The 23,898-nt window shown below is 48.4% G+C and overlaps 1 protein-coding gene across 12 annotated transcripts in view; it reads right to left on the bottom strand.

Annotated features, from left to right (window-relative positions):
• The window catches only part of ZNF536 (zinc finger protein 536), a 487,963-nt gene extending 464,567 nt beyond the window's left edge, over positions 1 to 23,396 (bottom strand). For 5 of the 12 annotated variants that reach the window (XM_055235794.2, XM_055235797.2, XM_063615042.1 and 2 more), the window contains exon 1: positions 19,427 to 19,806. The gene's annotated coding sequence lies outside the window, so the exon portion shown is untranslated. Of the gene's footprint in view, positions 1 to 19,426; positions 19,807 to 21,266; positions 21,558 to 22,469; positions 23,138 to 23,224 lie in introns of those variants that run through there. The other 7 variants (XM_055235799.2, XM_055235801.2, XM_055235795.2 and 4 more) reach the window with 5 other exon arrangements.
• Between the last annotated feature and the right edge of the window lie 502 nt (positions 23,397 to 23,898).

Here is a 23,898-nt window from a genome sequence, read left to right as displayed (position 1 = left end):
GGACACTCTATACGTGGCTCTCTTGTGAACAGGGCCAGGTCGGTTCACTTCCTGATGCCGTTGTCTGCACCGTAAGGTGACAGGGTCTCAGGAGATAAGGGTCTAGAATTGCCTCTGTGATTGTGGCATGAAATATTCTCTGATTTGGTTAAATGTCACTAATTGAGACAATCTGGAGAAAACCAAGGAGGCAATAAATAAGGTTTGCTCGTGTTTATTTACTTACAATTTTCTGTGAGAGTGAGACAGCATCTCACTCTGTCACGCAGACTGGGGTGCAGTGTCTTGATCACAGCTCACTACAGCCTCAACCTCCTGAGTTCAAGCCATCCTCTCACCTCAGTCTCCCAAGTAGCTGGGACTATAGGTGTGTACCACCACACCAGCTAATTTTTTTAATTTTTTGTAGAGACGGGCTCCTGCGATGTTGCCCAGGCTGGCCTTGAACTCCTGGCTCCACTCCTAGGTTCAATCCATCTTCCCACTTCCCAAAGTGCTGAGATTACAGGCATGATCCACCACGCCCAGCTGTGGATGTTTAACCTTGTCTCCAGGTTCGAGGTGTAACCCATCAGAGAAGAACTGGGAAAGGTTACCTGAACCAGCGTGGAGTCCATGGACAACAGCACCCCCGCAAAGCTGCCTCTCCAGGTGGAGCTCGGGAATCGGCATGCCTGACAAGCATTCCTAATGATTCTTCAACCTGCTCTTGGTCTCTTGCACACCTCCCCTGTGTTACAGACGGGGAAACAGATCCCATGTAGGTAATAAAGGGCCCAAGTGAATCACCAAGCAAAGGCCAGGACCTGGGATTTCTGCCTCCATCCTGTGTTTGACTATGAACTGTCACCTGGCCTACAATGGGGGCACACCGGGAGTGCCCTTGAATACATATCTTATTTTCATTCACACCATCAAACAGCTGAAGTCATAGTGGAACAGGAAGCTGGAGACTTGAACACGCTGGGGAAAGAGAGGTGGGAACACAGACACCAGTGAGGCAATGCCCAAACCCCAGCGGAAAGCTGGAAGAACCCGGGGAACGCGGGACTCCCTTCTTTAACTGGAAGCAAGTAACAATAGGTCATCACCAACAATCACAACGCCAAGGGATTTCTTAGTTTCTATATCAAGGAACCCATTCATGATGAGAATTTCACTCCCAAAATGTTCTGGCTTTGAATAATAGTGGCTTCAAATATCCCTGGTAGACTCTTAGGGTCCTTATTTAAAAAAAATAATAATAATGAGTAGACTCTTTTACTCATTGAATTGAAAAAGAAAAAAGCTAGTCTTGGCAACCGCTAGACAGCAAATAGTTTTTAGCCCAAGAGGTCTATAAATGATGAACAATTCAACAGGAGATCATTCTAAATATTTTCCAAAGACCCACACTCTTCATTCACTTCTGTTACTCATTAAGTTTTTATTACTTTCCTCACCCATCCCGAACCGCCCACCCCCAGGTGTCAGACCTCTTGTGGGGTGCAGACGGGGGCAGTGTGTAGCTGGCAAGGCAGTGGCACTCTGTGGGAAGAAAAAGAACAATTCTGCCCCCAGGAAGCTTGCAGTCTACTTGAGAGAAAATATGTACACAGGGAAAGGATATTTCTATTTAACTTGTAAAGAAATAATATGGATAAAAGGAAAATATTTGATGCCACAGAAGGATTCTGTGAGACAGATGGGAGAAAATCGAGACTTCTTTCCCTCCCTGATTCCTTCTGTCTTTTATTTTTCTGCAAGAATTCTCGTTTGTTGTTGACTTGTGGGGAGAAATACGCGAGCAATACAATCCCAACACTCTCAGAAAACAGATTCTTCAAGTTGCACAAGCATCGTAAGCTCCCCAAGACAGGAGTCACTGGGGCAACAGGGTGTGACATAGGTTTAAAGTCCTTTCCCCCTTCTGCAATCATCCTCTGTGATTCGAGTGTCTCATTGAAGCCAGTGGGGTTACTCCACCTCACTCATCAGTCAGATGAGCGGCTCACCAATCAGGGGGCCAGGGCAGCATCTTCTCCCGTCTCCACGACGCCTCTGCCCAGGGACCCCCATCAAGCACTGCCAAAGACAAGAACGCAGAGCGACTAACAACTTTATCTGTGTTAATCAGGGCCCCACACAGCTGGCTCTCAGCAGCGACAAAGAACCTGACTCCAACGCTCCGTGCCCAACGTACTGATGTCAAGGGAGAGGCCTGCAGCAGGGACTGCGTGGCCAACCTCAGACCAAGTGGCATAGGCGGGGAAATAGCTTCAGAGAAAAGGTCTCTGAGGCCAAAACCCAAGCAGAAGAAACACCCTTGATTAAGCCAGTCCCTATCATAACATTCACCCTTGATTAAGCCAGTGCCCCTACAAAGGGAGAACAACTTGGCAATAACACTAATAGGTTTTCAATAGAGAGACAACCTTCTTTCTGCACTTCCATCACGGCGACCTCGTGGTGGGTTGGGAGAGAGTCACAGCTGTGACTTCCATCTCTAACAATGGAACAAAGGATATGTCATGGGACAGTCTGTTTCATGACATGTCATTGTTCTCAAAGGGTCAAGGACACACTCCTAAATTTAGATTTTCTTTTAGGAAAGTAGCGTTCTTACAAAACATATTTATTAACGGGCTGCCATTTGCAAGTCGCTGCTCTGGGTGCTGGGAGTAGAGACCTCAGGAGACTGTTAGGGGCCCTGGCTTTGGGGAGTCTAGTCCTGTGGAGGGAAGGAGATGGGTAAGTGTGCAAACAATCAATAAAGTCAATAAAGATAAGCACTGTGCGGACAACAGAAAAGGACAAGACAGCAGGTGACTGGGATAGGATAGAAGAAGAGGACAGGAATGGCATCCCTGAAGATGTGCCACTTGAGTGGGACCTGAGCATTGTGCTGGGGCAGCCAGGTAACAGGTGAGGATAAGGGGGTCCCATGCAGAGGAAATAGCTGTGCTATGGCCCTCAAATGGGATGGAGCCTGTGTGTCCGAGGACCTGAAAGGAGACCAGTGAGGCTGGAGCCTGGTAGATGGGGTCGCATGGGTGGCAGACAGGGACAGCTAGGTAGACATGAGTTAGATGGTGATGACTCCATCCATTGACTTAAGCCTGTCAAAACCCTCCTTAAATGGACTTTTGTCTCCTAGCCAGGATGGTGGCCTCAATTCTAGCTTCAGCCTGTTCTAAATCTTTCTAATGTGTTCCATTGGCATTTCCTAAAGGTAAGAAACAGCTGTCTCTTGGAAAAAAACAAAAAACCACTAGGCAACCCAAATGCTGCCCTCCTTGCAACTCCTCAGGTGGGTCACATCACCACCCCCGATCCTGGCCAGGTTCTGGTCAACCTGTTAATTAGCCAGATCTCTCCTAGAGGGAGAAGCATCCAGAGGGTGCTAAAAGCTTAAGGGGCAAGGAGCAAAGAGAGCTGGCAATGCAGTGGTCTGGAAGCCTTTGTCCAAACACAGGGAAGGTGAGGCAGTGTGGCAGGCAGACATCTGAGTTTCAAAATTCTTCTGTAATTATGGCTTGAGTAGAGAAAATGCACATGAGTTCACAGGATGATAAATATTAGCACGCTTCTCCAAGTTCAAGTGAGTTGTCAATAAGACAATTAAAGCAGCATCAATAATATGCACTGTATGTTATTATCTGCTATTCTAAATCCCAGGCTTTTGTGATCCCTGGAAAACAAAGGAAGACAGGCAGCAGTGATATGCATATTTTTTTGCACAAGTGAGAGATGGAATTCGGCCTTAATGTAACAGCACAGCACCTGAGGGGTGGGGGGGTGGAACGTTCTTAAATACTCTATGAAGAACTCGGGGTAATGAGGGATGGGTTAGGTGGAAAGGAGTGTTACAATGGGAAATTAGCAATCCTGTGTCTAAAGCCGATCAATCACATCTATCACGTGGCCCCAGTCAATAAGAGCCTGAATAAGTGCTAGCATTGACCTTAATCAACTGACAATCGGTAGTTGGAAATCAGAAACTGTAGATTCTTCTAAGAGAAGACAAAGCTAAGGAAAATTTTGCATAAAATTAATGAACAGGAATGAACATGGCCTTTAAGAGTGTATACACACACACACATATTCATATATATAAAAATATATATAGGAAAAACTATATAGGATTTGTGCTGAACTGGAATTTACAATGAACTATCTCTTGAATACAAATTGCAATGGCAAAAGTTTTTCATTGTTCCCCAAGACAAAAACCTACACAATGCAATCTCTATACATCTGCATAATCAAAAAATCATCTTCTGCTAAAAATAACTTGCAAAGCATTAAATGCATTGGAATGAGAGTAGATGTTAAAACTACTATGTGTTGACACTTTGTGATTTGGGATTGAACAGAGAAGTTGTCTCCAAATTAATGAGCCAGACGTAATACAGCACTGTCAAAATATTGATTTTATTTTATCCTACCTATTGTTGGAACTCTTCTCAAAGTTGGGGAAAAATATAATTTTTTCATTAGCGTTATCATTTGTTATTACATTACTTGCTATTTATTATGGAAAAGGAATCTCGTGTCACTTTTCATGATTAATATAGAACAATCACATGGAAATTTGTGATAGAGACTAAAATAAAATACCAAATGTTTCCCAGACAATTCTTACTACAGACTGCAATATTTCTTCAGAGGAAAAAGAAGAACTGTTGGTTCAAATTTCACAATGCATGATACCTAAATTTAGACCTCTATCTATTATGTACTTGGGTAACAATATTGTTCTAACTAATGTTTTAAAATTACGATAATTATATTCATGTTTATATAGCTTACTTTAAAATAATCAAATTAATGAGTGGACAATTGCCAACATATATTCACAGAGTTGAACAGATAAAATCAGAAAAAAAAAAAAGCTGTTTCACAAGGTCTGTTGCTTTATTCTTAAGGATTGTTTTTTATAGTGTCTTAAAACATTTTTTTCTTTTAACTCATCATAGATTTTTGAGAAGGAAGGAGAAATATTTAAGCAACTTTTCCAAAAGTGTAATAAAAGTAATTCATTTGTTTCCATAATTTTTCTATTGAGTCATTTACATTTTAATATTTTGCATCTAAGTTACGATGATGTGAAATACGATATGTATGCAGGACTCTTTGGAATGTTTACAGTTATTTAATGAAATTTACTTAACCATTTAAAACCAAATAATGAGAAAAAAAAAAAGTTCAGTATCCAAAGAGCCAGGACATATTTCATTTTCCACCAAAAAACATAATAAGAATAAAATTAAAAAGTTAACATTGTAATAATTTAAGTAACAAATCGGAAAGCCAGGCATGAGATGTATTTTCAAGTTCAACATCAAATCAAAACATGCTATGTGATCCTACAGGCAATACCAACAAGGATCTGGTTTTCCTGCCAACCTGTCCATCTCTTGAAATGGATAGGTCTTTGTGATGAAGAGTTGGGGATGGGGAGTAAGAACTTCCTCAAAGGGTAAAGTCCCAAGTAAAGTACAAATCCTCTTGGGGGCAGGGACTCCGCTTTGTGGAGATTTCCTGGTCACGGATGGAAAAGGATGCAGGGAATACGGAACACCACTGCAGCCATGCGTAGGAAAGAGGAACCCAAAATACTGTTGTGAAACTCATGATTGACCCTCCCATCCTTTAGACTGCATGAAGCACAACCGAGTCTAACCCAACACTTCCATACAAAAATAACTGTGAACGGATACCCCCTAAAGCTGGGGGTGGCCGACCGGGAAGCAGAGGGGAGCCAGGCATCACAGACTCCCCTGTGAACCCCAACAGGAACTACCCTGTGAGAGAGTTTGATCATTTTTGTCTTTGCAGCTAACTTTATCTTCTCATTTCTCTGAGGGCCTGGCACAGAGTAAATGTCTAGTAGATATTTGCCTAGGAAGAAGAATAGAAGGAGGGCAAGAGGGAAGGGCCACTTGGAAGGAAGATATTGACTTTGGACGGCAGGAGAGGGCATCAGGCAGAGAAGACCACAGTGGCCCATGGATGCCCTCCCACGGGAAGTACCCCTCAACAGGCGGCGCTCACAGCAGAGAGGGCAAGCAGCCCCAGCTAGATGTCCCCTTCCCCAAGCAAAGAAAGATCGCACCACCAAGATCTTTCCAACCTTAGGGCCTTTGCATAGGCCATTCCCTCTGCCTGGAAATCTTCCCTACCTTTTTCTCTGCTGACTTCTTCTCACCCTGAGTCCTCCCAGAGGACACCGCTGACTACCCAGGTGAAGAGGTGTCCCCACAGCCCTCAGTTCTCTCCCTTCCTAGTCTTCGTGGGCACGGTTGAAATGGCGCATATACTTCCGTGTCTCTCTAGAGCAGCAGGAATCACAGGGGTCAGGTCCAGGTGCCTGGCACATAGCAGACACTCAGCAAAGATCTGCCAAGCCTGGTGGCGCTGCACAGAGTGCAGTGAGAGAGGAGATAGGAAGCCCGCTCCCCATGGGCTCTGCTAGTTTAACTCTCTCCATCCCTTTTTTACTCCAGCCACAAGGCTGCTCCTTGGACAGACCTAGCACAGTCCCGTTTCAGAGGCTCTGCACTTGCCCTTCCCTTAGCCTAGAGTGCTCTCATCCTGGTATCCACCGCCAAGTCCAGGCGCAGATGCCAGCTTCTCAGTGAGGCTTCCTGCCCGACTGCTGTGACATTACGGCCACCCCCACTCCATTCTGCTGTATCCCCATTCCCTGCTTTATTTATCTCCATAACACATGTCACCATCTGATATACAATGTATTTGAATTATTTGGGTTTCGTTTTTGTTTCTGTTTTTGAGACAGGGTCTCACTGTGTCACCTAGGCTGGAGTGCAGTGGCACAATCATGGTTCACTGTAGCCTCGACCTGGGTTCAAGTGATCCTCCCACCTCAGCCTCCTGTAGAGCTTGGACTACAAGCACGCACCACCACACCTAGCTAATTTTTTTATTATTTGTAGAGATGGGGTCTCACTATGCTGCCCAGGCTGATCTTGAACTCCTAGGCTCCAGTGATCCTCCCACCTCAACCTCCCAAAGTGCTGGGATTAAAGGTGTGAGCCACTGCCCCAGGCCTGAATTATTTGTTTATTTCCAGTTGCCTCCCACCAGAATGGAAGCTCCACAAGAGCCCTGATTTGAATCGGTTTGTTCACTGTTATGTCCCCAGGACCCCAAACAGTTCCAAATTTAAAAGCCTCTCTAGCAGGTGTTGCCCACAGCAATGTCCTTCCCAAGTGCTGTTCCCAGATCGCCACAGCAGTTCCTACTGTCACACCTGTATTCTTGCTGTTCCATCCACCAAACATTGTGCCCTTCACTTCTTGTTCGTCTATTCAACTAATATTTAAGGACTGAGGCCTAAGTACCTCATACCCTTCAGGAGACGGTCCACGAAGCCCTCCTTGCTATATGGCCTGATAGCAATGCTTCCCTCTCAGAGCCTGTTTAGTCCAGCTGCTCGGGGGTTCCTCCAGGCTGCCCCTAGAAAGCTAGATATTGTCTCTGGAACAGTTCGTGTGCAGGCCAGCGGGAGGTCAGGCGGGTGCAGCAATGCGATGGCACTCCTGGGCCTCCTCCTAGGCAGAGCAACCTGCAGCTGGGAGCTGTCCTGGAACAAGGTCCTGGGAGGGGCCCAGACACCCCTCAACCCATTCCCTTGAAGAGATACAGTCCCCTTGGGGTTCTGGAGACCAGAAACTGGCCCAGCAAAGCCAGTTCGTTAGATTTTTTTTTTTTTTTTTCTGAGACAGAGTCTTGCTCTGTCGCCCAGGCTGGAGTGTAGTGACACGATCTTGGCTCACTGCAACGTCTGCCTCCCGGGTTTGAGCAATTCTCCTGCCCCACCCTCCCAAGTAGCTGGGATTACAGGCACCCGCCACCACGCCCGGCTAAATTTTGTTTGTATTTTTAGTACAGATGGAGTGTCATCATGTTGGCCAGGCTGGTGTCGATCTCCTGACCTCAACAGATCTGCTCGCCTCGGCCTCTCAAAGTGTTAGGATTACAGGTGTGAGCCACCGGCCCAGCCCCTCAGAATTCTTACAACACAACCAATGTCGACACCTTTGCATCTGGTTTGGGTTAATAACTCACAGATGATAAGTAGGAATAAAGTCCAGATACACCTCCCTGATGTCTCCACAGAAGGCTAGCTGGCAAGTCTGGAGAGGATTGGATCCCAAAACCCCGAGGGTGAGAGCAGATGAAACGCAACCTTGCCTCATGTGGCATCGTGGTGTGCGCTCTTTTTGGCATGGATAGGTGTTCAAATACAGCTTCATGGAACAAGAAGGATTTGGATTGATGCCTGAGAGAAGAATGAGATGTGCGGTGGGGACAGGAAAGGCAAGGGTGCCCTGGGAATATAGGAGTTGCCTATAGAACATGGGAAGAAGCATTCCTCACCCACCAGCAGAGGATGGGATGTTGGCTTCTGCTCTAATTCCCAGGCCTTTGACTTAAATGCATTTTAAGAAGCAAAATAATTCCCATGCTCAGAAAAGCACAGGACAAATCTCCCCTTTTAGGGTCCAAGGAGTGAGTATGATAGAATCTTTGCAACTACAACAAGTATGTCTGTCTCATGACCGTCGATTCTCCAACCGCCATGTCTGTTCTAGGAAACCCCATTTGCAGAGAAGGTCCAGGCCACGTGCCAAGAGTCCCAGTCTGAAGGGCATGCAACCTACATGTCACTGACATAGTTTCCGTTCAGACAGAGCCCAGCACTGCTACCTACCAGCAGCTTGGCCTTGGGCAAGTCACACCACCATGGATAAGCCTCGCTTTCTCCATCAAAAGACAGAGAGTGTTCTCAGAATTAAGTTAAATAATATATTGCATTTCAAAGCCCAAGGCCACCTGTCTAATAGGCACTCAATAAATGCTACAGGGTCATTCACAGGACCCCATCTTGGTTTCAAATTTCCCCGGGAAAGATGGAGGCTTGCTTCTTCATACAGCATCACTAGGGCATTCCCTACTTTCCAAAAGAGACTGGCATTTTTCTTTTGTCATAGATTTGGGATCCCCTCTGGTGAGGGAAAGCCAGCCCAGAATTCTACCTTTTCCTCTGTGGGAGAAAGTAAAGGAGCTCTGTTCAACTCCCCACCTCTCTCTTGGGTGACTCTTCTTGAATGCAGTGGTCACAGGTTCAACTCATTAATTTTATACTTCATGCTTAAGTGTTAGGCTGCTTTGAAATCAACACTTGAATATACACCAGTATGCAAATTAGGGGAGTCTCTGGTATGTATATGTGTATGTGTGTGTATATATATACATTTTTTTTTTTAATTTGGAACTTGGAAACTAGGAGAACATCACTGCTTTCATTTTGCTATTGTGTTGATGCAATGGTTTCAAAGCATTTCTGTTCTCATTCACAGCGCCGATCCTACCTAGGATACACTTTATATATCTAGACAGATGATAGATAGATAGATAGATAGATAGATAGATAGATAGATAGATAGATAGATGATAGATAGATAGATAGATAGACAGATAGACAGGAAGGAAGGAGAAAGAAGGGAGAAAGGGATGGAGGGAGGGAGGGAGGGAGGAAAAGACAGAAGAAAGAAAGGAATGAAGGTAACTCCTTGTGATCTTTAGCTTTGACTGTAGGGAAAAGATGGAAAACACAGTTTGTAATGTCCCTACCAGGAATCCAGCAACCAACCAGTACACTTGTGTGCATGTATGTGTTTTCATGTGTGATCGTGTGTGTGTGTGTGTGTGGCCTAGATACATGGTACTAACATTTGATGGATTGGAGTGAGAATATTTGTGTAGTGAAGACTCAGACCCCAGACCCCTCCATAGCTCAGCTGACCCTTTAAAATGCATCTTCAGATACATAGGAAATCAATCAGCCAATAGTTACTGGATTCCCAGGTACATCACTCCAAAGACCAGCTAGGAAGGAAGGAGGAATGGCACTTCTCCACCCGGCTCTGCAGATGACTGATGCCCGCACCCTTTGGTGGGGCTTCTATTTCTAAAACATTCAACAACATTTGTTAAACAAGTAATAAGAGTAGCTGGCCATTCATTGAATAGCTGGTCTCTGGGCTCCTTAATCATTTTCTCTTTTAATCCTGATGACCTTATGAGGGAGAAAGAATTAGTCCAATTCTACTCATGAGAAAACTGAGGCTCAAAGATCAAAATGCCCTGCTTACAAACAGCTTGCAAGTGGTGAGGCTGGATAGCAAACTTGATGCCATCTGACTGGTCCTGAGCTCTTTATCATGGTGTTACACTACTTTAAAACAAAACAAAAAGATGCCTCCAGCTCTTCCTCATTTACAAACTTGAAGTTTCCAGCTGAATGAAATACGCATCTTACTGAGGGAGGAAGCATCCCTAAAAGTTAAATTATGCAAAAAAAAAAGAACTTATAGATATGGATGGATCAAGCAACACACATGGACTGTGTAACTCTTGCAAAAACAATTTAATTAGCAAACAAAATGCACACAAAGAATCCTCCTTTAGACTCTCCTCCTTCAGGAACAATGATACGGTCAGTGAAAAGATACACGAAGTTTCCTCATGTTACTCTAAAGGTTAAGAGTTGGTTGATGATAGAGATTAATAAAAGGAGGGTTGCCTTGGCCCCCGCAGTCCAGCAAGAATTCCACTCGCCTACCTTCGAGATGAAGATCAGTGATCATAAATACCTTCACGTTTAAGCTCAAATTATCATATTACAATTTTGTGTTTGATTCTGCTAAGCCTTCTGATTCCTAGAGAAACAAGGGCTCCATCCCCAGCCTCCCCAGGCTGTCTGGCCCCTTCACAATGGCCTCCACGGGAGGCCAACCTCTACCAGAAGTGAGTCAAAGAGACAGATTCCAATGCGAAAGTCTGTCCTGGGGAAGGAAGCAGCTGGAAACCACTCATTCTTCAGATTAATGAACAAATTCTTTCATTGAAGGTGGTATTTGGAGATCACACAAAAATTGTGTGATTTTCATCTGAGCAACATTATCATGCAAAGGGAGAAAAAGTTATCTTAACAACAGACTCCTGCTGTCCCCCAGATCCACACAGGAGCCTGGTAGTTTTCACCTGAGTGGCCAGGCTCCTTAGCCAGGCAGTGCCTAGAAGAAGAAAAAAAATCTCACAAGAATCTAGCTCTTGTCAACATTTTGAGACATGAGGATCAAGTTGCTGGTGTCAGTGAGACAAAGCAGAATGTCAAAATGCAACCAGTTCTTCCGGAAGCGTTTGGAAGATGGCACATACTCTAATATCTGGAATATATTACTTGACCTCACCAGACAGCCATCGTCAAAGAATAAACATGCCAACAGGCTGGGCATACACATCCCTACCACCCCCCTCCAAAGGACAAGCCGTATCACCATCCGTTACATCCCAGGGCACTGTCATGGGGAATGCCAACCAGATGACCAGACTGGCTGAGCCAATCATTTGTCACCTACTAAGAAAGCCACTGTGTCTTCTTGGGGTGGCAGCAGTTATTAAAGGGGAAAATTGCTACCTTGCAGCCTTAATCCATTTTTAGATGATGCAAATGTTCATGTCATCTTGTCTGTACCTCTTCTGCCTTCAAAATAGATGGAAATTTTAAATGGAACTAAAATTCCAATTGTACCCCCCGGCCCCAACTTCAACAAAAGCTTTTTCAAAATACTTTCAGGATGAATGTGTACACACAGGGTGAAAAAAGCCAAAAAGAAGGAAATGGGTGGGGTGGGGGGGCTGAAACAAAACAAAACAAAAATCACACGGAAAATAAATATTAAGTTGTCAAACCAATGATCTCTAAAAAGAATTGCAGATGGAGTGTCTGGCTTTTTGCTTAAGAAATGGTGCATGCAATGTCCATGAGAGCTCCAGGCAGGCTGTGGCTTCAGACTGTTCCCAGCTACATGCAAGTCCTCAGTACCCGGCGGCGGCAGGACTCAGTGAGAGAGTGGCTTTGCCAAGACCAGCAAAGAAGCAAGCCCTCCACTATCAGAGGAGGTTTCGGCTGCGCAGATTAAATCCTTTCATGCCGGCATGTGGCCGCTTTTCTTCCTCCTCGCATTCCCACACTACCACTTTTCCACCTTTTGAACTCTTCTTGGGCTGTTGGAGGGGGACTGCCCACCCACCAGCATTGACCCTCTTTAGGGTGGAAACGTTGAGGAATAAAGTTTCTCTGATACTGTGGAATCCATGCGCTGAGTTTAACGAACAGATCCAGCCATGTTCCATCCGTGAGATGCTCTCTGCTCGGTGCAGATTTAAGGCTGCTGAAATAGCCACTTGGCATCAACAGATTACAACCCCAAAACTAGGGGCCCTGGCCGGGGAAGCAAAATAATTAAAGCACTTTAGCTCTAATTGCAGTAAGACTTCCCAGCCCCTTTAGTAGGCTTCATATAAATGACGGCCTTTCCATAATAATTTGGAAGACATTGCCTGATTTGATTTAACTAGATTTTAATCGAGAATTAAAATTTTGAGAAAATAACCACACACAAAAATTGTGTAAGCTACTTTTTTTCTCTAGTCAATAAGGGATAAGTGTTTCTAGATATTTCAGAAGATAAAATTAAATATCAAGCTATTCAAAGAGATTAAATTTTATATGTAATATCTATGTGGTCTGTGATCTGTTTGCTGTCTCTATAGTTACTTGTTAGCTGACACAGCATTTCCAAATATTTTCTCCCTCTTAATAACAAATTCACAACAATGTATATATTCTCAAAGTAGCAAGTTCCAGTTGACATTTTTAACTTTCCTTTTCAAGGCAGGTTAACATTATTCGGAAGGATGATTTTGTTCTCAGTGCTAAGGACAGTTTAGGGAGGCAGGAGTGCAAACAAGGTTGAGACACGCGCCTCCCGGGCCAATGCAGCTGGCTTCCAATGCCCGCTCGGCCATGCCACAGGCATGGGCGGCAACAAGTTGCTACACCCCTCAGTTTGCCCACTGCAGAAGCTGCCCCAAGGGAGGCCGTTCACTGGGGCATTAAAAGAACTAAGCAAGATAATGCACCCGGGGTGTGTGATGCAGTGCCTAGCATGGGGTCAGCACCCAACAGTGGCCACTGCAGGTGTCAATGTTGTGGGCACCTCTGCATACCTACACCGAAGAGCCCCAGACCTTCCCTTCCTCCCGAGCCTGCAGGAATGTCTGCTGAATTAATACCACCTCCCGAGAGTCCTACGATCTGGTCCTTGCATGAACCAAACTCTCCTTCGAATTTATGAGAATTATGAGGGAATCTCAGAAATGCAAGCCAGACTATCATTATAATTAAGGCTGAATGGGCATTTCTGTGATTAATCTCGATTTTAGGTGGGCTTTCAAAACCTAAGTAAAGCTACTTCGTGGTGTGGGGTGTGTGTGTGTGTGTGTATGTGTGTGTGTGTGTGATTTAGTAATAAGGCAACAAAAAGCCTAAAAAATGTAAAGGAGGCCAGGCACAGTGGCTCATGCCTTTAATCCTGGTACTTTGGGAGGCCAAGGCAGGTGGATCACCTGAGGTCAGGAGTTTGAGACCAGCCTGGCTAACATGGTGAAACCCTGTCTCTACTAAAAATACAAAAATCAGCCAGGTGTGGTGGCACATGCTTGTAATCCCAGCAACTTGAGAGGCTGAGGCGGGAGGACCTCTTGAACCTGGGAGGCAGACGTTGCAGTGAGCCAAGATTGCGCCAGTGCACTCCAGCCTGGGTGACAGAGTAAGACTCTGTCTCAAAAAAAAAAAAAAGGAAGGAGCCTGGTGGTCCCAAATACACAAACAGAGTCAGCAGTGGAGGGGTGGGCTCCCAGCATCCGGCTGAAGAACCAGCAAGGAGGTAGGGGGCCAGAAATATACTCCCCAGGAGCCAGGCCCACCTAGGTAATCAAAGACCCAACTGAACACAGCTCAGGTAATCAAAGCTGTAATGCCTAGATGGAAAACTTTCAGGTTAATGTCAGCTCAAGCCTACGGTGATCATTTCTCCTGTGTCATAACAGCACTTAATTTTCTCATTGGAAAGCCACAGACTAAGAATACTAGGTAGAGGAAAGGGGGAACCTTATAGACTGATTTTCCTTCCTGCATCTCTTCATGCCTTTGAAGCATCAACATTACCTTCCTGCCATCACCTACCTGGAGGCTTCAGTCCACCCCAAAGAGTGATTGCTTTGGCCCTACCAGCCCCCAAGCCTGGTGTCAGGGTGTGGTGGATGAGCTTTGAGAATCAGGAGCAAATCACAGAGGTCCTGCTGTGAATCTGGCCCCAGAAAGGGCAGCTGAACCTGGGTCACGGGAGATGCTTTGCAGCAGTAGATGAGCTGAGTGTGCCAACTCCAGAGGCATAAAGGATGGGTCTAATCCTAGACCCACCACCTACCCCTCCCATTGCCTCAGTTTCCTTCCTGAATTCTGGACATGTATAGTACCTGCATCATAAGGAAGGTGTAAAGCACTAAGAACTGTGCCTTGCACATAGCAAATATGTCCAAAAATGGACAGCCAGGTGCACTGGCTCATGCCTGTAATCCCAACACTTTGGTAGGCTGAGGTGGGAGGATTGCTTGAGGCCAGGAGTTTGAAACCAGCCTGGACAACATAGCAAGACCCCATCTCTAAAAAAAAAAGTTAAAAACTACCTAGGTGTGGTGGTGTGTGCCTGTAGTCCCAGCTACTCAGGAGGCTAAAGTGGGAGGATCTCTTGAACCCAGGTCAAGGCTACAGTGAGCCGTGATGGCACCACTGCACTTCAGCCTGGGTGACAGAGCAAGGCTCTGTCTCTTAAAGTTAAAAAAAAAAAAAAAGTATCACTATCCTGCCAGCAAAGTGCCCAGTCTCAACTCACTCAGAGACTAAGAGCTATGCTTTCCACTGCTTAGTTTGCATGTCACAGTCAGGGGCCAGGGATGGGGTTCTCCCCCCACCAGCCCCCGACACCACCTCCATGCGCAATTGACCTCTAAGCAGTCAGAGCTGGGCCCCATGCCTTTGCCCAGATACAATTCATCCATGTGGAAGTTCTCTCCCCTCTCAGACTCCATGGGTCTTCCCCTGTTTAGTGCACAGCCCAACCCCCTGGACTTACAGGGCACCGGGATATGTCTGTCTCCCCACCAGCTTGTGCAGTCCCTAAAGGTAGGACCACAGTTGACCTTCCACCCCACTGAAGAGGTCCAAGACAAGGCCTAGCGCATAAAGTGTGGGAAATAAGCTTGATTCTCCCCAAGGGAGATATAGAAATGTCTGGAGACATTTTTGATTATCATAGCTGGGCGGTGCTACTGGCATCTAGTGGGGTAGAAGCTGGGGATGCTCCCAAACATCCCACAACGCACAGCACAGACTCCCACGAGTGCCCTGAGCTGGAGAAATGATATGATGCCCAGGTTCATCTGTTAAGTTCCACCCAAGCCTCACTCTCATCTGAATCTTGTCTCTTAGGGAAAATAAACCCCACCTCGAGCAGGCTCACAGCATGTGAAAAGCCAAGTACTTGATGCTGCTTATAGTAGCAAAAACTCCACTATCAGAGAAAGACCAGAGATCTACAGTGATATTTAAAAGTGAAAGCTCATTATCCTAAGCGAATTAACGCAGGAACAGAAAACCAAATACAGCATGTTCTCATGTATAAGTGGAAGCTAAAGATTGGGTACACGTGAATATAAAGATGGCAACAATGGATACTGGGGGACACTAGAGGAGGGAGAAAGGCAGGGGCAGAAGGGCCGAGAAACTATTGGGTACCATGCTCACTACCTGGGTGACGGGATGCACTGTACCGCAAACCTCAGCATCGCACAATGTTCGCATATAGCAACCCTGCACATGTACCCCCTGAAGCTAAAATAAAAGTTGAAAAATTATTTTTTAAAAATCAGAAGCTGAGAGGAGAGTCTCAGGGAGCCAACAGAACCAGCCACAGCAGCCCTTATCGCCAGGCACAGTCAACAGGAGCCCGTTGATGGCATCAACTGGCCGGGGGAGGCCCCCACGCCCACCCCAGGTGGACCAGATGGCTTCCTGCACAGCCCACCTTCCTGAGGGGGCTTCCATCCATGTCTGCCTTCTTTTGGAAAAAAAACGCGGGGGGAGGATTTCGGAAAACTGGACCGTGTTTCCTAGCATCTCTATTCTGAAGATGGATTTTCTCCTGTATTTCGTGATTTCTTCATTTATTTCCACCCCAACCCCTCCAACACACATGTACATTACAAACTCACCAGTCTATCCTGGATAGTACAATTGTGGATGAAAAGGAAATCATCTCAGAACAAGTATTTCTAGCAGGCAGCACCCTTCCCCAGCACACATAGACAGACACACACACACACACACACACACATCACCACCACCACCATCACCACCACAACCTAGGGGGCCACTCCCTGGCTTGGCGCATTCTGACCATACACATTATCTGCTCACTCCTCTAAGGACGTTCAATGCCACCAAGGGGAACATCACAGCAGCCTGAAGAGTCTAGACCTGAACAACCAATCCCTCTCCTTGGCAAAAGGCCTCCCTTCCAACAACTCCCGAGCAGGTACCACATGAAGCACACAGGTGAGCACAACCAGGCAGACAGAGACCTCCCTCCCCCTCCTCCCCATTGGCCCTGCTCCCTTCCCTCCAACTCCTCCGCAGCCTCAGCCCAGACCCTGCCCTGGAACATTCTGGAGAAGGTGCCACTGTGCACAGCAGGTGTGAGTTCAGAGGAAGCCCCTCCACTCACAAGGCCCCACTAGTAGCAATGTGAGTGAGTTTGTGCCCTGCTTTTAGATTCCAAAATCCAGCCTTCACAGCCTGAGAGATGCCGCCTGACCACCCCTGTCCTTCCAGCCGAAATCTAAGACCTCACTTGGAGATAGGCTGAGGCAGAGCTGAGCACTGGCCTGCCCTAGGTCCTGGCAGACAGGCCATGGAAGAGGCTTCTGTCCTTCATATGGACAAATGTTGACCTGCAGAAAACTCACTTGTTTTTAAATTTGCATCAAGTCTCACTTTAAATAATGTTGAGAACAAAATGCAAGCTGATATTTCAGCTTACTTAAAAGGCTTATTAAAAACACTAAATCCAAAGATGTTAAAAAGCTATAATTGTCCTCATTCAGACTGGAAAAATAAATCTATTTGCTTTCTTCTTTTATGACACTCTTCTTATAAAAAAAAAAAAGTTCATCTATATTCTCATGAGTATCATTGCTGTCTTTCTTCCCCCTCCATTCAAGGCACTTTAAAAACACCTGTGCCATTCACAGCCAACTTTTGAGCAAAAGGCAACCACATTTGGGGAAGGCTGTTTAATTCTGATTTCCTGATGCCAGAGATAAGCTTTTCTTGCTCAAAAGTAAGATGGAGTTCAGAGTTCACTTGAATGGCCTCGTGGAGCTGATGGTTACCTAAGGCAAAGCAAACAAACCTAATCATTCAGCTTTTTGGGGTTCAGTGGGCAACGATTCCACATCTCAGCACTGCCTTCAGTACCCCATGGGCAACTGTGGGTAGTCAGGCTGCACCTTCTAGCTGCCTCTCTGTCCTCTCCCATAATGGGGGTTATTGGCCTCTGACTTGGACCAGAACAGCGTGACTGTTGCTCCCTGCCTGCCCCAAGTCTTCCGTGAAGACAGCCCGGCCAGCAGTTAAGTTGCTGAGTTGCGAAGATCTCCAGCCTGCTCAGAAGTTAACCACTCCAGGCACAGAACAAGATGGGCTTTCAGAGCACTAGTCCAAGAGAATGCAAATTTATTGAAAGCATTTTCTCCAGGTTCTCCATAATTACCATTAATGTCTCCAGGAACTGTTTCCCCAAACCCAGTTTAGGGTGAAAGAATTTTAGAGACTTTCCCTGCAGATGACATATGAGGTACTAACCTTTTTTCATATGCCCAGATGTTAAGTTCATTTTCATCACATTTATGTAAATTTCATTTGAACAGTAAATCAAAAGAAATCTTAAATCATTGTACACTATTTAAAAATCAACACTAAATCCGGTTGACTTGCAGTGATATTAACATGAAGACACAGTTAAGGGGCTGAAAGCAGGAGGCAAATCTTCCATGCAATGGTGTCAGAGTCCCGGCCATTGGTCACATGCAAATATCTCTGCCTGGTCACAATCGCATTTAAGTTTGACCAGATTAAGGGTCTTCTGGAAATGAAAGTCTTAAAAGTTTTCTAAACTTTGGGAAAATGGGTCCCTCAGCCCAGGGGCCTGTCATCTATATCAGTGTCTTGGACTGAGGCAGAGAAAGTCCACGGGCAGAGGCCCAGTGCTGAGACTTCTGGCAGCCGGGTTTCTCCTCAGTGGGGGGAAAAGTTAATTCCTAGGGCTCGGCGGTTCTGCATTTGTCAGGGAGCAGGACGTCAGTGCTATCATTACCAAGCAAATCAGCCAGGCGGTTAATGGTGGAATCAGGAGACATTTGCACTCCGCTATCAGAATGACATCATAACTAAAGCAGCCTTCAGCCAGAAGCCCTGGGCTCTCCCCGAGCAGAGGCCAGAGGGCTGCAGGGGCGACCCCCTGCGACTCCCTGGACTGAAAGCTGAGCCCCCCCACCCCAGCAGCTTTCAGGGTGGTGGGCGCAGCCCCAGGCAAGTTCCCAGGCTGGCCCGGCAAACAGGAACCAGGGTTCTAGTCTTCCCCCAAGCAAATCGACTTTTCCCCTGGGTTCTGAACGCTGTAAATAATCATTATAATAATATTACATATTTTCAATAAAATTTGAGATACTGTGAAACCACTTTCCTTATCAGGCAAGTGTTGGTATTTTATAAATGCAGCTACATTTTCGCTATAGGATTGATGGCATTTCCAACAGAATTGTCAATCTCTCGGTGACCCTGTCTTTAGCAAAGAAGGTCTGCACTCTCTCCTTCAAGCAAAAGAAATAAATGATGCTGGGGGAAGGGGGACGAGCTAAGGAAAAAGCCCTTCCTGCTCTTGTTTTGGTTGCTTTTCTTTCTGTTTAAAAGCACAGCGCAAACACACACATACACACACGCACACGCACACGCAGACACAAACCTTAGAATAATGGGGGAAGCATTTGGCTACAGGCTTGCATTTACGGCGTGGCGCGACCAGCAGCCGGCCCAGCTCGCTCGCAGCTCTGCCCTCAGCGGCGGCCACTGGGACCGACTGCCCGCCCCCGACCCAGGCGAGATGCCCAACTGCGACCGCGCGCCCCCCAAGATCGCCTCCCGAGTCTTGCCACAGGTACACGCGTGGCCCAAACATTTCACCTGGCCCGAAAAGTCAGGAGACGGGGGGAAAAAAAAAAGTTGTGCGAGCAGCCAGCCGGGCAGTCCCGGAGCCCGCGGAGGCCGTCCTCCCGCCGCCCAGCCGCCCGCACGCGAGGCCGGCCCGGGGCGGCGCGCAGCTCGCGGCACCTCGCTCCCGGCTTTGCGCGCTCACCCCGGGGCGCGCCGAGGCCACCGCAGGGCACTTACTTGGCACTTGCTTTTGAGTGTGCAGATCGTCGCGGTTTTCACTTGGGTTTTCAAACAAGTTTCAGGGAGAAAGAAGGAGGCAAAAAAAAAAAAAAAAAAAAATCCAATTATGCAAATGGACTCCGGACTGGGAGGCGTGGGTTGGATCTGACGCCGCTACTGTACGAGTTCTCGGAGCAGCCCCGGGCCGGGCAGATTTATGGGGGCGCGTCACGGCTACGCCAGGTCCCGCCGCCGGAGCATCTCGAAGTTAATTAAAGCGGTAATGTCCACTTTCCCGGCGACCCTCCGTGCGTGGGTTTACTATTTCACCATCAAACCTGACCCTGGCGGGGGCGGGGGGCCTGTCCCCACGCCTCTCCTTCCCTCTTCTGGCCGCCCCCCTCTTTTTCCTCTCTCCGTCTCTCCCCCCTTTTTCCTCTCTCCGTCTCTCCCCCCTTTTTCCTCTTTCGTCTCTTTAAGTCGCCTGCCTTCCACTCAGTGAACAATGAACAAAGATGTGAGTGATGGGAAAAGATCGCCCCCCCTCCCAACCCCAGCAGTGAGCAAAGCCGGTCTTAAAGTAAAAATCTAGTTGCTAATATCAAACTGGGAAAGAAAACAGCGCGTTCCCAGTCTCACCACCCCTTCCACACACACACACACGCACGCACACACACACACACGCACGCACGCACACCCCACCCCAAGTTCACCTAAGCCCTGGCTGGAGACTGGGGCGCCAAGGTCAGGGCGCGCGGGGCTGCCCAACTCGCCGGGGACACCAGGGTTGGGGGACGGCGCGTGCTCCGGCCAGGCGTGCTTCCCGCGCCCCTCCCCGCCGGTCGCCTCCGCCGGCCCCCTCCCCGCCTCTACACCGGCCGACCAGGCCCGGCGGCCCGCTCGGGCTGCCCGACCGCCGGATGCGCTCAGCAAACGCGGCCCCTGTCGGATTTCTGCTAAATTGCACGGCCGCGGCGGCGGCAGCGGCTGCCGGGAGAAGGCGCAGGAGGAACCGGAGGCCCGCACCGCGCGCTCGCTCACTCCGCCCCTCCCGCTCGCCCCTCGCCCGGGCCCCGTCGGCCGCCGGCTCCCACCCGCGCACACGACCCGGCCCCCAGGACGCACCGGGTGCCCGAGCCCCGCAGGCCGGGACACCTCGCAGCTGCCGTATTTTCTGCTAAAGTGAAAACGAAGGCGGCTGACAAATCACGTCTCCGGCGAGGCACCCGTTAGACATAACAATATCCGGCAAACAAAACCCGGCCGCCGCTGCCACCCGCGCGCGGGGCTGAGACCCCGCCCTGCTCTTTCTCGGCCCCCAGCCCCTGGCCGCTGCGCCCTCAACCCCAAAGCTCCCCGCCCCCCAACATTCCAATCCTCCACCTAACTCGGGAACGGTGGACATGTTCTCCAGCAGGCACACGGTAGGAACCACTCACAATACAGAAGTGAAAAGGGGGGGACTTAACTTTCCACCTGTCCCCAAAGAAAGCCCTGCCGGAGTTTCCTCCGCAGAGTGAAGAGTGAGCAACACAGGTCTCTCTCTGCCCGGCCCGTTTTCTTTCTTTTTCCCTAACTTCCCCGCGTTTCGACCTTCCTTCACTTCGCATACATCCGTCTATATGGAGATATCTATATTTTAAATTATTTGCAAAACTGCAACAGATGGGCGCATCGAGATCTGGACACTTTCCTACTCATCAAAGGAAAGCTCTCCCCCCACCCCAACTTTTTTTTTTTTTTTTTTTTTGCCTAAAATACACCCCGGGTCCCGCCTACAACTGTTTTCCTCAGTTCATCTTCGAAAAATAATGTCTTGAAGCAAACAGAAAGGCTTATCAGCAAAGATCATTCCTACCCCAGTCATGCATCTGCGCTGGGGGGACGGGAGGCGTCCCCTCAGATTGCACTCTTCCCAGACGCCGCGCAAGCCCTGCCTCTCCTCTGCCTTCCAGAGCCCCCACGCCCGCACTTCCTCGCTCTGATTGGCCTCATTTCTCCAGCCTGGGACTGGCCGGCTCTATTCCCTCCATAACCTGTTACTTATTTAATTATTTATTTCCTCTTTGGCCCCCGGCTGGGCCCCCAGGCCGGGGCCCGACTAGGGCAGGTGCTGCGGGCGCCGCCTGCGCTTGCAGGAGCCACGGCCTTTCCTGGGGTCGCGGGTTCGGACCCTGGCACCTCAGCCCTGAAACCAACTCCTCGGCCTCAGCCTGGCCAGGCTCCCGGGGCACAGGAGGCCGATGCAATCACAAAATGGCAGGTCTCAGCGGATCTTGGCACCCGCAAGTTTGACACATTGTAAGCATCAGCTAACTTTAATTGAAAAAAAAAAGGTTACAAATTACCCTCTCTCCACGGGCGGAGGGGCCGGAACCCCGCAGTGAGCGCGGACCGGAGAAAGAGCGCAAGGCGAACCCCCGTCCCAGGCAGAGGAGAAAATGGGGAAAGTCACTTGAGCAGAAGTTTCCGCGGCCCCAGTCTCCCCCTCCCCTTTCTACTCCCCCCACCCCCCAGACCCTCTTGAAAGTTTCTCGGGGCCTGAGAGTGGCTCGCGGGCCGCTCGCGGGTGGGGGGCGCCGGCCGGGTCCCCGGAGCCGGACGCGAGGTCCCGATCGCGCGCCGGGCGCCAGGCCCCGGGACTCCTTTTCAAAGTAACGGTCCCGGGACCGCGGGCGGGGAGGCGGCGGCCCAGGCGCAGGTCCCGCTCGCCGCCGAAGTTCTCTGGCGCCATACGATGCCCGGCCGCCGCCGCCGGCTTGGTTTTCCTCTTCTTTCCCCCCACCCCCCACCCGCTGACAGCTTCTCTCGCCAACGTCACAGCCACGGATATTTAATTAGACCGTATTTTTTAATCGCGATGGGGCGAGAAGGAACCGGGCGGCAGGCCTCGCCGAGATGGGGAGGGGGAGGGGACGGGGGGTCGCGCCAAGAGTCCAAACTCACTTTGCCACCTCCCGGACGCCGAAGCTGCCCCCCCACCCGCCGCCGCCCCCCCGCGCCGCGCCCCCCGCACCGCGCCGCGCCCCGCGATCCCCCCACCCACCTTTGTTTTCCTTACCTTAAACATTGAAACGCGGGCGTCGGGAGCAAACTCGGGCACGTAAACGGAGCGTTGTAAAAGATTGTGTTCAATGAATAATGAAACATGCCCACACGATTGACTTGATCATTTTCCGGGGCTGAGGGGGGACGGGCGCCCTGCTCGCGCGCCTCACTCGCCCACTCGGCAGAGCCCTGCGAACTGTTCCCAGCCCAGCTGGGGCAGGGCGGGCTCGATTTTCATCAGCTTCTTTTCAGAATCGCCCCGTTCATTGATACTCATCACCCAGCCCCAGCAGACATCCCCATCCCCGGCTCGGCCTCCCCCTATCTGGTAGGTGAAATGCATTGTACCATTAAAAACGCTCTCCATTGTCGCCCTGGCATAATTCACAGCAACTAGATAGGTCTTGCGGCATTTAGCTTTGATGAGCCAGAGACTGAACCCTTGATATAATAATCTACAAAGAATGGTGTGTGATCGTCCATTTTTTCTCTCTGTCTAGCAACTAAGAAACCATTTAACACAGCGCAGCTTGGTTCTGACCTTGAGCTCATGTAAACACACTTATTAAAATCTATCTATTCTCCAAGAGCTACATTCTGATTGTCAGACTCGTTACTGAGACATATATCAGCCCCTTCCTTGTCACTACTTTGCATTCCTGCCTTTGACTAAAGAATTTTTTATCCAGCCGAGAGGGAGAGAGAGACTGCCACGGAGAGAGAGGAGAGAGAGACGGAGAAGGGGCGAGCAAAAAGCGTAATTCTTACCTGCTCCTGAAACTATTTAAAGTCTGTTTCTTTTCTGGGAGGAAAAAAAAAAAAAAAAAAAAAAAAACTCCCGGGTGAATCTCGGTGGACAGCGGGACGCGAAGAATCAGTCACAGCCCGGGCGTTTAAGGGAGTCATCAGCGATCAAATGACGTTGATCCGCGCTGTAACCTTGTGGCGTATTTAATGTAAATAAGGCAGTTATGTTGCCAATCGCCGCGATACAAACGCGGAGAGGTCCTCAGCCTCGCCTCCCGCGCCTGCCATTAGAGGCGACTTTATTTACAGACACTATTTAGGAGATCATGATAATTCTAAAACAATACTAGTGCCAAATGATTATGAAAATATGATTTTAATTAATCACGTAGTAGGCAAGGAAATTAGCATACGGTAATTAAACTTCGAGAAAAACGTCACGCAGGTTCTCTGCCTTATGGGTCTAGAATAATCATCATGCGATGGGCTCCAGGACTTAATTATCAAACAAAATAACTTTTTTAAGGCAACTTTGCAAGGCGGGTCCTCCGGGCAAACATTTTGGTAAATAATATAAGCAGAAGTAACAAGGTGGGGGTGTGAGTGGGGCATGAGGTTGGTTTTCTGGGAAACTAGGAGGGGGGAAGAAGGAGGAAAAAGCTGGATAATGCAATTATGGATTCTCTGTCCTAGAG

Source organism: Symphalangus syndactylus, chromosome 13 (assembly GCF_028878055.3).
Source record: "Symphalangus syndactylus isolate Jambi chromosome 13, NHGRI_mSymSyn1-v2.1_pri, whole genome shotgun sequence".
Classification (NCBI taxonomy): domain Eukaryota; kingdom Metazoa; phylum Chordata; class Mammalia; order Primates; family Hylobatidae; genus Symphalangus; species Symphalangus syndactylus.
The sequence above is the reverse complement of the archived record's forward strand: the minus strand, read 5'-3'. Positions and strand labels throughout refer to the sequence as shown.